General features: G+C 41.7%; 1 long non-coding RNA gene across 1 annotated transcript in view; it reads left to right on the plus strand.

Annotated features, from left to right (window-relative positions):
- Positions 1–2,518: 2,518 nt before the first annotated feature.
- Positions 2,519–17,271, plus strand: part of LOC117876120 — an 80,507-nt gene continuing 65,754 nt past the window's right edge. Inside the window, exons 1-2 of the long non-coding RNA XR_004645426.1 lie at positions 2,519–2,721; positions 4,401–4,471. This is a non-coding gene — a long non-coding RNA (uncharacterized LOC117876120). The remainder of the gene's footprint in view (positions 2,722–4,400; positions 4,472–17,271) is intronic.

Below are 17,271 nucleotides of genomic sequence, written 5' to 3' on the forward strand. Positions count from 1 at the left end.
AGGGAGGTAGAATCAGGCCCAAATGCTTTGGACACAGCCCTCTTAGCCCAGGATAAGAAGTATTACATTGTCTGTGTTCAGATAAGAATACCAAGGCCCCAATCCTGCAATCAGATCTTCATGGGCAGATACCTGTGCCCATATAGAGCACCACTGAAGTTAATACGGCGCTGTGTAGGTACAAAAGTCTGCCTGACTGGATAGATTGCAAGATCAGGGCCTAAATGCTCTTTCCAAATATGAATTTAGTTGGAGTTTACCCAGTGAATGTCTCTTTTTTTCTTCCTTATAGTATTTCAAGCTATAAACTTTTGCATTTTATCACTGAGCGTAAAAAAAAAAAAAAAAGATGAAGGAAACAAATGACTCAAAAAGAGATAGAAGTTGTATTTTTATTCTGCTTTCGATTTGCTGATAAATTAACACTGTGCTAACTTCTATGGGTGCACTGACATTTACTGATGAGGGAGGTGAGTTGATAAATGTAAGGGTTTCCTGTTGAATTCTGCAAGTAAGCTGCTGCTGATTGGTCGTGTTGCGCCAAGATTACTGTTGTGGTCTTTGTAAGCACTGGGACTTGCAGACCTTGTCGTCGTTACTATGCTGGGACACCATTTTGTTCTTTGTTGCAGATTTCCTTGCTCTGATAACATGCTAGATGCTGCCTTGTGTGCTTACTGAACTGCTGCTCCCAATTTTGGTGTCAGTGCTTTTTTTTAAATCACGATGTTATGCTTAATCCTGACTCTGTGGCTACCCCATTGCATATTTTCTTACATCACTGGATATTAGAAATGTTTGCTGATATGCTAGACCACATTCCAGATTTTAATATAGGCTAGGAAAGATTGCCCAGTACATAGAACATTAACCTAAGACTTGGGATACCTGGGTTGAATTCCCCACTCTGACACAAGATGACTGTGGACAAGTCACTTAGTCTCTGCTTCAGTTCCCATCTGTGAAATGGGGATAATAACACTTCCCTACCTCACAAGGGTATTGTGAGGATAAATACAGTAAAGATTGTGAAATGCTTAGAGATCTGCTGATGAATCCATACATATTATTAACTATCACATATGATCAGAATATGGGGGGAGGGATAGCTCAGTGGTTTGAGCATTGGCCTGCTATACCCAGGATTGTGAATTCAATCCTTGAGGGGGGCACTTAGGGATCTGGGGCAAAATCACTACTTGGTCCTGCTAGTGAAGGCAGGGGGCTGGACTTGATGACCTTTCAAGGTCCCTTCCAGTTCTAGGAGATAGGATATCTCCATTAATATTTTTTTTTAATAAATGAAAAAGGAATCTTGGTATTCTTTTCTGACTCTGCCCTTTCCATGGAAAATTATATACTGGACACAGTACCCAGGATTTTTTGAGTTGTGCAGTTTGTGTCACCTGCACCTTTAATTGTCCCATAATGACCTGCATAGCAACACACCCTTAGGGACAAAAAAGCTTGCTACTTGCTCTGGTTGTAGTGGAATGATTCCTCCCTGGTCTGAGCTATGATGGTCATTTTACACCCATCCTGTGTTCTTGTTGGTGTCTTACAAAGTGATCGATCAACTTCACTATTAGCTGTTAAAGTCCTTAATGGTGCTTGTCTTGGCAACATTTGAGATTTAAGCCTTGTACTGATGAATATCTATGCTCAGACACCACTCATAGTTTAGGGGTTGACGGATTGAGCAGTCCAGTATGAGACTCTCTCTACTCTAATTGCACCCTTCCCTTCCCACTTTAAACACACACACACACAAATTTTCTATTCAAGTATGTTTGCAGAATGACCACAGTTGATGACCTATATTTATTATCTTCCTTTCCAATCCATTAATTTCTAAGTGTTTGTATTTAAAGCAGGTGGTATTTCATTATGTTTTTCTTATAGTATATTACTTTTTATACTGTTGTAGTGCACCCCTAGCATTTTGGCAGGAACATATTAAATTAACATAAATTATTAACTACTGTTGTTATTATTATTTTACACATTAACTTAATTTACTCAATCATTTGGGGAAAAACATACAGAGTGATGGGTGGCTGCCTCCCTGAAGTGTTTTTTTTTCCTCTTGGATTTAAGTATTTCCCAGTAGTAAAGCTCAAGGAGTGTGCTCAGATGATGGTGATATCAGTCGTATCTTGGCAAGTGAGCTACTCTCCACCCCAAGGAGCTATGTCATCAGAGCTAGGATGCTATCACAAATTAAGCAACCTTGGCAGTGGACAGTACACACATAAGTTAACCTTTCTGTTTATTTCTGAATTTGGTGGTCCAAGTTATGATATAAACATGACTAAATATGAACATCGGTGTCATTCAAGTTCCATCTTACCTCACTGATAAGCCCCAAAATTATGCAAGACTCTTCCCCTGATTTTTTCTCTTCAAAGTTATCTCATAAGCTAGCTTTGCAGGCACAATAAGAGAGTTAAAATTGCTTTATCAGGGTTATGTCTCTGTTACCTCATGTTGGTTCTTTGTCTTGCAGAACCTGGGCTGGTAATCTGATGTATAGGAAAAGGACTTGAACTTGTGTCTTCTACATCCCAAGTGAATGCCCTAACCCCTGAGCTGCAAAGACTTTCTCACACTTCAGCTGACCCAGTAACTAATTATTTACACAAAGAGGAGCAGCTTCAACAGGAGAGATTGTGTCCCACTGGCATACCCCACAGCCCAACAACTAGTGCACACTCCAGAGAGGTAAGAAATGTGTATTCCAATCACTGCCCTACATCAGCTACGGGGAATTGAACCTCATTCTCCTACAGTCTAGGAGAGGGCACCAACCACTGGGCTAAAGGGGAGCCAACAGCACCAGCCACAGCAAGGATGGGCTTAAGAGAGGGTTTACAAGGTTGACTCCCAAACCAAATAGGTGCCTCGCTCCAACCTAGATTTAGTTGCCTAAGTCTTTTTGAAGGCTGTGACTTAGGCCACACCCCTCTTCTCAGCATTTCCTATTGCTCCCTGATCAGCTTGCTGGTATCTGTGAATCCTTTTCTGAGGCCCCCTAGGTCTCCCCCATGCCTTATACAGGGCACCTAACTTTGGGCTGTGGAGTCTACAAGGTAGTAGGGCAGCCAAATGTTGGATGTTGCAATGCTGAGTCTAAGTCCCCTTTGTAGAACTATCCTTTAGCATGAGACTCTATCCTGAGCTCCCTTCAGCTTTTTCCTCTGCTCTGGTTGCACTATTGCAGACTTTAGCAGTACAACTTCTACAGCCCATATTAGAAAGCTCCTCTACAACCTTTCTTCAGTTGCCCTCAGTTTGAAATCACCAGGTTTTTATAGCCTGGCAAGCTCCCAGAAGCCTTTGCAATTGTCCTTTAAAAAAAAACAAAAAACCAACAACAACAACAAACCACAGTGTCTGGCTCAGTGTTTTATTTCCACTAGTCAGGAGATAGCTTCTTTGGTGAAGCTGCTACAGGTCTAGCTTTTCTTTGCTAATTCTTTTTTTTCCTCTTCCAGTTGCTTTATTATAGCTGTAGTGTTTTAAACATCAGCTAATGGCTTTTGCATCTCACTGAAAGGAGCATTTCTTTATGTAGATCCTGCTTCTATAGGAGTATTGCAGCAGTCGATGAGTGACCAAATGGCATTGACAACTTCAGAGAAGGGAGTTCTCTACTCTGAAATGAGGAAGGGCATAGGAAAAAGAAATGTGTATGCCAAGGCTCAAAGTAGATTGAGCTGCCCAGACTCTTAAGCCCAGACAAAAACAGAATGGGTCTCAGCTGCAAGGGGCGATGCTGGAAAGGTGGCTGAGTCTGATTCCTGAATGGCAAACAGAGAATGCCCCATGTCCACTTTGAGGTACGTCTCTTATTCTCTTTAGGACATGAAATGTTGCATTTGTATGCATGTAGGATGAGATGCATACCCTGTGGATGGGCTCCATGTGCATTTCAGGCTGGAAGTAAATCTCTTGGGTTTATTTTGGTTTGTTTGCTTTTTAACTCTTGAGTTTGGCAATGCTGCCAAGAGAGTTCCCCCGACTCTATTACAACAGCACCCTGCCTCAGCTATGAAGCAGGTTGCTACACTTGCCTGGCACTCCATGATTAGCATAGTTTGCTTTCATCAGTCTCCTGTCTCCCTCCTGGGAAGCAGAGGGCTCAAAATGTACTGAAATAAGCTGTCTTGCCCCTAAAAGTTTGTTATGAAGTAATGAAATTCCATTGTGGTGCCAAGACAACCTCGGCTCTCCTTTCCCTTTAATTCTTGTTTCACATACCCAGACATGCATTTCTGCAGGGGAAGAGGATAGCCTCATTGATCCAGGGCTGCTCCTACTTCCACCCTCAAGGCCTTTTTCTAAAAATACCTATTAATTACCAGTATTATCAGGTTAATATTCTTTATTTTAATTGACAGGTATTGGAAAGAGTTGGGATAGAATGTCACCGATCATACCAGCATTGTCTCCTTCCCCATTCAATGACCGGGTATGTACCTTGTAAAATACTTCCGTCACACTGCTACATTGCCCACATACATGTAGAGAATATGGCCATCCTTCTAGCTGTCTGGAAGGGAGTCAGCTAGTATGACTACAAAACATCTGAACCTGTAGTCTAGATGAATTGGTTAGTGCGTCTTTAAATAGTTTGTGAATCCTCTTGTAGTGCTCACTGTGTTCTATGTTTAGATGTAGAGCAGTGGGGTATGTGTGTATATATTACTAGGTCTTATATATTGTGTATTGTAGTAAACATGGTTATTTTGACCCCACTAAGCCTGTGTGGTCCTTACTTACATTTGTTGTGTAAAGAGCAAAAGACACAACAGACTCACTTCATTTAAATTAGTTAAATAACATTGTTTGAAGACTGTTCTGATGTCTGCTGGGAATTGAGTCAGCAACTTGTTTGGCTGCCCAGATGTGAGGTATTCCAGGATGGGATGCAAGAAGAATAGGAAGAGAAGGTGTGTGGCAAAATGAATATATCCTGAGGATGCCAAGGCTTTTGTGGAAGCGGGTTGCACTTTGTAACACAGTGACTGTGGTTACAATGCAATTAAAATGTAATTACACTGTGGTGATACTTCTTGTTGCTTGTAGTTAGTGGTCAGAGCCCAGAGTCTAAACCAAAGACCGCATCGGGTACCAAGCCAAAGGTCGGAGCAGGAGGCAGTGTCACAGGTAAGGCAGAGGAACAGAGACCTGGAGTAGGGCAGGACAGCAGGAACTGGGAGTAGGTGGGAGTCTGGGATAGGAGACCAGGAAAAGGCAGGGATGCTGGGCTCAGCAGAGACAAGCAGGAGGGGTCTGTAGCAGCCAGCCAGGAATTCATCTAATTGCCTAGACAGGTTGCTATTGTTACTTCCTGGTTTATATAGAGCCCCTCAGCCAATCATGGGGCTGGGTGTTTCCTCCAATCAGGAGCTTTGGGGATGGAGCCCTCTGTCAGCTAACCCTTCACTGTGTGCTCCCCCGGTTACTCAGGTGAGCTGCTAGGTGACAGTCCAGGCCTCGGCACTTCCTAGGGACCCATAGGCCTGGGTTCCCTCACATCTGTGCTCCCAGTATGGCAGGGCTAATAAACACATTTCATGCTTACACTCTAAGAGAGATAAGAAGAAGAATAAAGGGATGAAGACGCAGTTTTGGAGCACCTCAGAAGGCCACAGATCCAGTTGACACCAGTTCAGTGCCCAAGAGAACCCAAGAAAAGGAACTAGGCATGGTGTCTTATACATCATATTATGTAAATGTCATGGATGTATATCCATATTCGTTCTGTTACCACAGTTATTATAAGGTCAGTTCCTGCCCCCATCTCATCTGTGGCATTCTGGGTATCCATAATTAACCATAATAATTAATATTTAATAATTTGTGTCAATGTGGTTTAATTGCATAGATACTGCATAGAAACCTTGTTGCAAAAATCCCTCCAAAACTCCCATCTGCGGGAATCTTGTGCTGTACAGTGCCCTTTATGGTCACTTGTTTGCTTCTTCAGATGAAAGTGCAGAATTATGGCCTAGGGTTATCCCTTCAGGCTTACACTAATTTAGCAAAATCCAAGCCTTGGGCTAACTACTCCCACAAGCCCTCGTACTAATACAACAGAATGTTACCCTTAGCAACCTTAATAATCCCAATTACTCATGTATATTTATGTTCATCTACTTGCCCCCATGCATGTTTCAAACTAATAAGCAAATCATAGCTGTCAACCATATACCCCTATAGTGTCATTACAGGGAGAGCAGGGGAGAGGTCATAGGTCAATGGCTCCTTACGGTCTGCTGTGGAAAGGGGTTTTGAGAGTGGATTGGAGGATCTTCAATGACATGGAGTCATCATCTGAAACTCTCTGATATAGGTACTGCATGAGGCTACAATAGTGCTTGAGCAATGAGATTCAGTGATCCAAGGAGAGACTCTCTCTTCTCTGATCACAATGAACCTAACTACATCAAACCCATTTACTTTGCTGGGTAGAACAACTGAGATTTTGGCACACAAAATCTAAGAAAAATAGATGTCACTGATCCTTCGTGTCACTAGTATGCTATTTTTCCCTCTATATGCTTAATGCAGGACATGTGGTACTAACACAAGTTGCTGACGACTATGGGCTTGATCTAACTCCTACTAAACTAAATAGAAAGACACTTACTAACTGCAATGGGAGTGCATTGGACCATTTGCATGCTGTAACCTTACAGTATAACAAGGAAAAAACCAAGGGCAGTTTTAGAACCTGATTCTCCATTACCCTGCACCTTGTGTAGTCAGAGCAGGATGGCATCATGTTACACCCACATTGCATTCAGTTTGCAGAGGTGTAATGGCAAGGGATGAATTTTCAACTTGCTTGCTTGGTCACAATTCTAATTCTATAGTGCAAGTCATGTTATGTTATCTAGGACAGTGGATCACAGGCCCTTGGAGGGCCATGGGCAGGTTTCAGGGGGTTGGCCAAGCATGGCCAGCATTAGACTCACTAGGGCCAAGGGCAGAAAGCCAAAGCCCCACCAGGCAGTACTGCAGCCCAGGGCTCCAAGCCCCATCACTCGGGGCTGAAGCCGAAGCCTGAGCAACTTAGGCCTGGTCCCCACTAAGTCCCCAAATCGGACTAAGGTACGCAAATTCAGCTACGTTAATAACGTAGCTGAATTCGAAGTACCTTAGTCCGAACTTACCGCGGTCCAGACGCGGCAGGAAGTCTCCCCCAGTCGATGCCGCGTACTCCTCTCGGCGAGCTGGAGTACCGGCGCCGACTGTGAGCACTTCCGGGATCGATCCCAGAACATCAATGGCGTGCCGCCGGACCAGCCGGTAAGTGAAGACTAGCCCTTAGCTTCACGGTGCTCCCTGTGCATGGGGCCCTGGACAAGTGCCCTGCTTGCTATCCCCTAATGCTGGCCCTGACTTTTATATGCAGAAAAACAGCTTTTGTGGCACAGCTGGGCCGTGGAGTTTTTATAGCATGTTGGGGGGGCCTCAGAAAGAAAAAGGTTGAGAACCCCTGATCTAGGATGCAGAGCAAGCTTTTAGGTTTAAATGAATGTTTCACACCCACAAACTACATGAATGGAAATTTTAAAAAATCAGCTAATGGAAGTGTATTTGGAGACAAGAATCTGTTATGTGGAAGTTCCCTGCTGCACTTGAATAAACATGCCACTTCTCCCCCTTTAAAAAAAAAAAAAAAGTAGTGCATTTTAGTTTGCAGTCCTCCCTGAAAAGGGTTAACTGAAGCAAATAAAGTTCTTAAATTGTTAATAATCCTCCCAATTTGATCTTGTTCTTTTCCCCCTCAAGCAGTAAGAGGATAAGTGCGAGTGATAGCCAGATTTATAAATTATTTCTCATGAGCTGAATGCTTTAAAAAGGAATATAAAAATCTGCTATGTGTCAGGCGATCCATGGAGGCATTAGCAAGCGTGGCTGATTCTCAGTCCCCTGAAAGCAGGAGTGATAATTTGTAAATCTAGGAACTGTATGTGAAGAATGGTAATTTGTCATTAGTAAGATTAACATGATCAAGGGAATAGAATAGATTATTTACATATAAAATACAGAAGATCATTGATGCAGCAGAGGTGAACAAATACATTTTGATAAAATTAAGTCAATAGTTTTAGGAATCAATACAAGAGTTTTTAGCTATCACATAATGTAGGAGCTTGTCTTTTATGTTGTGTAAAATGTGTTGCCTGTTTGAAAATGGTTATATAGATGGATTCTTTGGCCTGGGTTTCTTTGTTTAATCTACCTGTAGAGCAATCCTTTTGAAACACTGTAGATTTAAACACAAATTACTTTTCTTAGTTCTTCCAGAATGAAATTCTACTTAAGATGTAGAGAATCTTAGCACTCAGATACTATTTAAAGGGACCTGACATTTTCATTATTATTCAGTTTCATATTCTAGTTAATTTTGTTGTTGTTGAAATAGAATTGTCTTCTTGCCGAGAGAAACTATCACAAATAATTTAATACATTTTGATCATGTTTTCAATGCTGACTGAATTACAGTCACTGACACGGTTCATTTACTTACACAAACTGTTCTTCTGCTTACACTGTTGTTTAAAAACCTGACGTATCAGGTGAAAAATGTTGCCTGAAGATAGGAAGCCATTTATTCTGACCACTAAGCAATGCAGAATGAAATATCAATTGCCATGTTCTTAAATCTGATTTTCAAAAACTCCATTTACATTGTAGTAAAGATGGGTCTAACACATTTTTTAATTTTCTGAAAGCCTTTTCCCCTCTTGATGAGTAAACTATATGCTATCACCAATGTTTAAAGAATTTGAAGCAAACTATTTAAGGGATATTGCTCATGGCCAAATACTATATAAGGTAGTAAGTGCCATTTGTCTGTCACTGAACACTGAAGCAAAGCTGTGGGGGTTAGTAAAATAGACACTATTTGGCACAAGATGCCTCTGCAACAAATCTTTTTTACAAATGTAGTCCCTGATCCTAGCAACATGAACATGCATAAGTTTTACATGTGTGTAGACCCAAGGTGTTCAATGGACTGTTAATGTGTGTAGTTACTTGTGTGCATAAGTACGTGTTGGATTGAAACCCTGGACATTTCAAGCACTAAAATGTGGAATGGGAATTTCATTCCTCTTTAATTGAAAAATCTCAAGTCATCCTTCATTATAGAGTCACCACTAGCACTTCCATAATACAAGACAAAAGCAAATAAAACAAACCAGAACAGAACATTGTTTTTCTAGTCCTATGAGGTTTGAAAGTTCTCTGTCATAGGTTGCTCCATTGATATCACAGGAGGGCTCTGCCTAGGTGAAATTTTTTTTTGGCAAAGGCAAACGAATGATGGTTCAAGAGAGTGCTGTGCTGAAGGAGGGAGAAGACCAGAATTTCATAACTTTGGGGGTGCATTTCTGTGTCAAGCTACTATGGCAACATCTATGCTACAGCATTTACAGTGGCACAGCTGCACCGACAGCTGTAGCGCTTATGGTGGAGATGCTCTTAGCTGATGGGAGAGAGCTCTCCCATCGGCTTAACTCCTGCCTCTGTGAGAGTCAGTAGCTATGTCAGCGGGAGAAACTCTCCCACTGATGTAGCGCTGCCTACACTGGCACTTAGGTCAATCAATATAACTTACATCTCTCAGGGGTATGGATTATTAACACCCCTGAGTGATGTAAATTATAGCAAAGTAACCTGTAGTGTAGACCGGGTCTATGATTCTGCATGCAATCACATGCAGTCACAGACTTTGCATGCAGTTGCAGTATTTAGCACACAAATGCACTAACCTAGCATATGTGCAAACACTCAGTGACCATTCTGCCCAAAGAGGGCTGGAAATTGCTCCCTTTGGACCCATGTATGAAGGTGGGAAAATAATGTAAAATGAAATACATACATCAAAGTGCAATGGCAACCTAAACAATGTGGGTTTATTGACTCAGATACAGCAGGAATGAAGCACACCTATCTATTCTCAGACATACTATCTTCTCCCCACACCCTCTTGAAACCAGGATAATGGCTGATTCTCACCATGAAATGAATTTACTGTAATGTTTCTAACAAGAAATATTACAGTCTAACTTACAGAGATGTAGATCTGTGGTAACACTTTAAATTAAGTCTCTCAAATGAATAATTATTTTTCCAAACTAAAGAGTTGAATTTAATAGGATAGTTATTGTGTGTTAAAGATTATTAAAATTTTATTTTTGGGGAAGTTTAATAACTGTGTAAGAGATATGTAGATAAAACTAAAAGGTACATATCTTGTGCCTACTTGTTAAATCTCAGTAAATATTTGTATTGGCACAATAAGCGGAACAATACAAGTATGTTAAATTGTATATAACTTGAATTTGAACACTGGAAAAATAAAGATTCAAAGTATTGTAATCTGATTTTTGGTACAGATTCATCAGGTGAAATCCTGGCCTGACTGAAGGCAATGTCAAACTCTCATGAACTACAATGGGGTCAGGATTTCACCTGTATGGAAAACAGCAAGGTCATCCATTTGTCTCCTTGCTAATGCAAGATTGTAGCCTACAATACAGCTTTTTATTTCAGCTTTTTGTCCACTCTAATTTTCAACATCCTAATTGATGGGGCTTCCAACAATTTGCTTGGGAGACGTTCACAATCTAATATATATCAGGAAAATTCGCTAAATATTGTAACTATCAGCATTTCTTAATTTCATCCCATTTCTTCCCATAATCCCTTGTACCGTATCTCCCTCTCTGATATTTACACACTTCAAATATAAGAGTTTGGTCTGAACAAAAACCTTGATCCAGACACCTCTGATTTTTTTTTTTTTTTGCTAAATCCTGAGTTACTCTCTGGACTCATATGGCACCTTTGTAGTACTTTATACTAATGCAAGTGAGTGTTAAATTGATGTAAAATGTTTCCAAATCAGAACAGTGCACCTGGTTTGCCCTTGTTTCATTGATTATACAAGGGACTGGAATATGGTGAATTGGGCCCTAAGAACCCAACTAACTAAAGTGAAGTTACTTTGGATTTACACCAGTGTAAATGAGGTCAGAATCTAAAGCACTCAAGGTGCTCAGAAAACAGACAGTGTACATTACCGAGGACTAGGTTTTCAGACGCAGTTGAATGAATTTGTATGTGCCTAAATTTATGTGTCTACATTTCTGACACGGTTGTTGAAACTTGGTATTTGCACTCATCTAGATCTGAGTGCATAAGTTAATACTTGTAGTCATATGCATGCAACTTCACATGCCTAAATTTGAAAATCTGAACCGAAGTCAACACACACATAAATAAATGTTGCGTAGTAACGGGTAGGGAACAGATAATTCCATTTAAAAAATAATCACTACAGTTAAAATCCCTTCTGCACTGTGTGTGTGTGTGTGTGTGTGGTGAAGAAGTGAAAGGAAGTGTCGGAGCAGGATGTTCCCGTTATCTTAATATCAAGAATTAGTAGAAGCCAGCCCAAATGAATTTTCTTTTCTTGCCAGGTAATGCTTTCATTCAAAACTGTTATTCTTTACACGCTACATTAGAATACCCTCACTAAGACCAGGGATTTCCCTACACCCCCCTTGGGGTGTGTGTGTACACCCCCCTCTGAATTTCCCCAACACCCTTCCTCCCCCCAGTTTTGTAAACTAGTTACATGCAGTGTTGCCAATTTAGTGATTGTTTGGAAATTTGAATTGAAATTGAAACATTACTACACACTTCAAAAGCATATAAAGTGTATGATAAAATATGTGTATCTGAAAAAAGTATAATAGATTTGAAAAGTATGAACATAGACTAGCTTCCTTATACAGCTGTTGTTTTTTATGACAATGTCAGTGCATTCATTTTGTTGACGTTGGCCAACCTAATAATTTCAAATGATGATTTGTAAGCAAAGTCTAAATGAGCTGTCCCTGACAGCTCTTGATGAGCTGGGGGCTGGGGGGAAAGGCTTCAGGACCAGATTGTATTTACAGTCACACCTAATCTACCTAGGTATCCAGCAAACAGAGCTGTGTTGCCCACAGATTTTGGCTGGGGTTGGGTTACAAATCACTTGAATGCAGAGGGGGCGGGTAATGAAATGTTGTTGTTCTTATTGTATGAGTAAAGGGCAGTAGAACTGTACTTAGCCTGTGCTGATTGAGGTCATCAAGAGAGAGGGTGGGGAAAGGTGTTTTGCTTGATGGTCTGCCTGAGTCACAAGTATTATTTGACCTGCCCCTCTCCACTGTTTAAAGACAGAGCTGATTAGGCTCCATAGATCAGGGGTGGGCAAACTACGGTCGGGGGCTGCAAAAGGCCCTTCAGATGTTTTAATAAGACCCTCGAGCTCCTGACAGGGAGTGGGGTCGGGGGCTTGCTCCTCACAGCTCCTGGAAGCAGCGGCACATCCCCCCTCCAGCTCCTACGCATAGAGACAGCAAGGGGGCTCTGCACACTGCCCCACCACAAGCACTGCTTCCACAGCTCCCATTGGCCAGCAAACAGGCCAATGGGAGGTGCGGGGGGGGTGCCTGCAGATGGTGCAGTGCGCTGAGCCACCTGGCTGCACCTCCACATAGGAACTGGAGGGGGGATATGCCGCTGCTTCCGGGAGTTGCCTGAGGTAAGTGCTGCCCAGAACCTGCACCCCTGACTCCCTCCCATGCCTCAACCCCCTGCCCAAGCCCTGATCCCCCTCCTGCCCTCTGAAGCCCTCGGTCCCACCCTCCTGCAACCCAGAGCCTTCATCCCCCACCCGTACTCCAACCCCCTGCCCTACCCAGAGCCCCCTCCCACACCCTGAACTCCTAATTTCTGGTCCCACTTCAGAGCCCGTATCTCCAGCCAGAGCCCTCACTCCCTCATGCACCCCAACCCCCAATTTTGTGAGCATTCATGGCCCACCATAAAATTTCCATACCAATATGTGGCCCTCGAGCCAAAAAATTTGCCCATCCCTGCCATAGATAGACTTTTGTTTTGTTAAGTGACCACTACATCTGAAATCACTGATAATCAGGTCTAAGAGCTTAGACCTGCTGTGGGACAGTGTTTCTGTGGAAGAGGTGGCCCCGTCTGCACTAGAAGCGAGGTTCCCCCACTGAGAGCTCAGCTGAAATCACTGAGAGCTGGGTGGAACCTCAAGAGACCAACTCGCAGAGGTCACAGTGGCAGGTGGCAGCAGAAGGTGATGGTGCAGGGCCATTGGCAACAGAGCAATGGAGTGAATGGTGGCACAACGAACAACAGTGGCCAGAACGAACAGTGAGCAGCTGGAGGGACGAGCAAGGTGCCTTCTTTCCCCACCACATGAGAGGTGAACTCATGTGAAAGCACTTCTGAACTCTGAGTCTCCACTGACCAAGGTGAGTGTTAATGAGGCTGTTAAGAATGCTGGAGACGCAACACAGTTCATGCAAACAAACATGGCTGTGGCATCATACTTTCTATTTAAGCAAAAGATACCTACCACACACTACAAACTGAAGGTCAATGTTAAGTGCATTGTCACTTGTTCCCATCCTGAAGTTGAACACTGGTTCTGAACAAGACCAGCAAATGCTCACTATCTTTCTGCAAGAAACTCAACTGACTGGCTAGAAGCATGTGGTGCAAGAGTGAAAGACTCAACAGCTGAAAAAGTGAAGAACTCCCTCACCACATTCAAAAAATTTGTATACATGGCTGATGAATGCACTGATGCAAATGGGCATCAAGTATTAAGTCATTTTGTATGTTATCTTGATGTCAGTGGTAGGCCAGTAGATGCATTTCTAGATGTTCAAGTTATAGAAGACACATCGGCTGCATCTGTGACAATCCCCATCTTAGAAGAGTTAAATGCTTGTCAGTTGGACCCCAAACAGATGGCTGCTTGTGCATTTGATGGAGCTGCAAACTTCTCTGGAAGACATGGTGGAGTACAAGCTTTTCTCAGAGAAAAGTGTAACTCTAATCTCTCCTATACACACTGCAGAGGCCATCTACTCCAACTAGCGCTAGTACAAGCTGCAGGCTTTTCAAAAGACATTTTAAAAGCTATAAATGTAATGTCTTCATTATATTCTTTTTTCAGAAAGAGTCCAAAAAGACTGAATATCTTGGAAAATATAGAAGATATACTGGGACTGAAGTTCAAATTAGTCCAACCTGGGAAAACTCTCTGGCTTTCTCATGAGCGATCCTTGGCTGTTGTCTTAAAATTACTCCAGCCATTATTACTGGCTTTGGAAAGTATCTACCAAGATGGGATGGATCTAAGTAGTGAAGCCGGTGGATTACTTTTGCTACTACATTCAGAGAAGACTATTGCCATTCTCTCTCGTAAGTCTACCGTTGAAACCACTTGGGTCATTAAACAATGCCATCCAGGCATCTGCTACAACAGTAGTAGATCTTTGTCCAGCAATAGAAGCTACATTTGGATCAATCAGAGAGCTATCAATTGAAAAAGTACTGGAAGAAGCAAAGACTTCAGTCCAGAAGTTGACTAATGAAGGCATTTATATTGAATCCTTAAGTGAAGAGGACAAGAAGTGTTTGTTAAGACAACTGAAAAAGTACACAGACTTGATTCTTAAAAGTCAACAACAGCGACTTCTAGATTCTACTCAACCTCTACGTAGCTTTTAGAGATCCCTGTCCTATAACACACTGACAGTTGAATGGAATGAGGCACCACCAGCAATGGGGCTGCCATGTACTCAGGACAGAATAGAGAATTTGAACACAGAGTGGAATATCATACTATGAATGAATGAAGATTTGACTTCAACTTCTTTTTTTCATCACTAGTGGCTCGAACCGATCTTTGTGTTATGTTTCCTGGGATGAAAGAAGTAGGAATTCTTGCTACTCCCAGTCACAACAGCTACAGTTGAGCGTTCTTTTTCATCATTGAATAGAATTTTGTGTTCTGAAAGAAGTCACCTTCTGCATGATCATGTGAATGAACTAATGAGCATATCAATTGAAGGAATGGAAGTACTGGACACCAAAGATGAATGCATTGCATTCAAGAAGTTCATTAACAGAGTTGTGCAAAATTATAAAAGAAACCAAGAAGAATGTTGATGTATTGCTTCATAGAAGGCTGGAGTAGCCAACTTTAATAGCTAGAGGCACCCAAACTGCAAAGTTGCAGCACTTCCAAATCAATATATTTCATTGCTGGTCAAAATATTTCAATATTTATCTTCTGTCTAACTTAAAATTTGTCCATAGAAAATTTAGATTTAAAAACTTTTCTTGTTTTTTTTTTTCATCAAAATGTTCCTCAGTAGAGGAGAAGAGAACCTCCTAAAAAACTTTTTCAGTCAGCTCTACTGGATAGTGCTTTGCAGAAGGTAAGAGCAGAGGTCTGTACCAATTTGCAGCAGATCTGCCATGTGCAAACATGGCTGTGCCAAATGACCAGTAGTCATACGGTTTGTGAGTTTTTCCCATGAACCGTAATATTTGGGATTTTGGTGAATTTTCCATGTGTGCTTTAAATTCTTCACAGTGATTTACCTTCAGCATGCAGAAAAAATTAATTTTTATTTGGGGAGATGGAGCACAGCAACTTTGAAGACAAAGACAGCAAATACTACATAGCTTATGAAAAGGAGATACTTCAATGCTGTCCTGCCAATGAGAATGTTGTTCAAGAGGTTCTAATGGTAGCTGCCCTCTAATAGCCCTGTCCTTCTTCTCCTCACTTAATCTTTACCAGATTTTTCTCTTTCAAAAATAACCTTGTGGTCTCAGTTGTGTCAGCAAACTACAGCTTAAAGTAACACTGTTATTATTTATTTATTTGTACTGCAGTAGCATCTGGGAGCTTCGGTCATGGTGCAAGACCCCGTTGTGAGTTTTTGTACTAACGCAGAACAAAAAGATGGTCCCTGCCCTAGAGAATTTGCAGTCTCAGTGCTAGTAGTCTGTGTGGCGGGACACTACCTCAGCACGTGCCTCTGAAATATTTGTGACAAAGATAGGCACAATGCTTCCTGATGCATGGAGGAGTAATGGTGCTCTGTCTCCCTGAAAGTGGCATGTGTTCCCTATTTGTTGAGGTAGATCATAACCCTACTCCTCTTTGCCTCTCCTTTCCCACCACCCCATTGTCCCCCACAGATAGTGGTGCTGGAATCCAGTATTATATTGAGCTTGACCTCTGTGCAAGGGGAAGGCGCCTTATGTTCTCTTCCTTACCTTGCACACCCACACAAGGATGAACTCGTTCAAACCCCAAAAGCTGTGCAGAATCCAGTGATTTTGGTGCTGGCTAAACTCTCTCTTTGTTTTGGAGATGGTGAATTTCACTGTCTGCTTTCTGTTAAAGAAACTCAAAATCTCAGTGAGACAGTCAGGTCTACTAAGCTTCACCTGGCTCATGTCAAATCCTTGCAAAGCCCTGAGCTTTATATAGTGTAGGAACAAAACCATAAATCAGGTTGACATGAAAGGCTGATGAATTTTAGTGATTTTTTTAGACTAAGTGGGGCTGAGTTTTGAGCTTCCAAGGAAACCTGCAACCAGGTGACTTTTGCCAGGTTTCTTCTGAGATCCATAAGTTTGTCACAGATCTACAATGCTTCCAACCCTTGATTATTTTGAGTCTCACAATATTTAGTGAATTTCATAAAACCCCAGCTCCCAGATTTGAGTGATTACATGAGAATCTCATCTCATTTAAAAAAAGAGAGTAAGTTTCTAGTCCTTTTGGTTGTGGTAAAAATATTGAAAGCATGATCCAAATGCACCCGAAATGCTTGGAAACCAGAAAGCAAATAAAAAGAACCAACATTTATTATTTTTTAAAAATGTCCTAAATTTTTGAGGGCCTGATTTATGATTTTTGAACACTTGGAAGTTGGCAGTGGTGCATCTAGTTCACCATAACCATTTCTTTTTTTCCTGATAGAAGATAGTTATTATTGTTCTTGTAGCTTGCATATTCTGCAGGAGGTAGATCCAGATCTGAACACCAAACCTTGAAGGCCTCAAAAGGGTTCCAGATCTGAGTGTTGTAGCTTCATCTCTGTAAAGAGTTAAACCAAGCATTCCTGGATTTTGTGGAGATGGCAGGTCAAAATCCAGCTTTGGGTCCGAGTTTTGCAGTTCAGTCCCATCTCCAGTGTCCTGCTGTCCTTAAAGAGAACTACAACAGCCAAGTTTTAATTTGAAGGCTACAAATAATGCAGTTCTCCAATACAGATGGAGACAGCACAAAAGACGTATAGAAAAGCCTCCTTTCCCCCTTCCTCCCCCCACATAAAGTACATGAATAAG

This window comes from Trachemys scripta, chromosome 4 (genome assembly GCF_013100865.1).
Source record: "Trachemys scripta elegans isolate TJP31775 chromosome 4, CAS_Tse_1.0, whole genome shotgun sequence".
Lineage (NCBI taxonomy): Eukaryota > Metazoa > Chordata > Testudines > Emydidae > Trachemys > Trachemys scripta.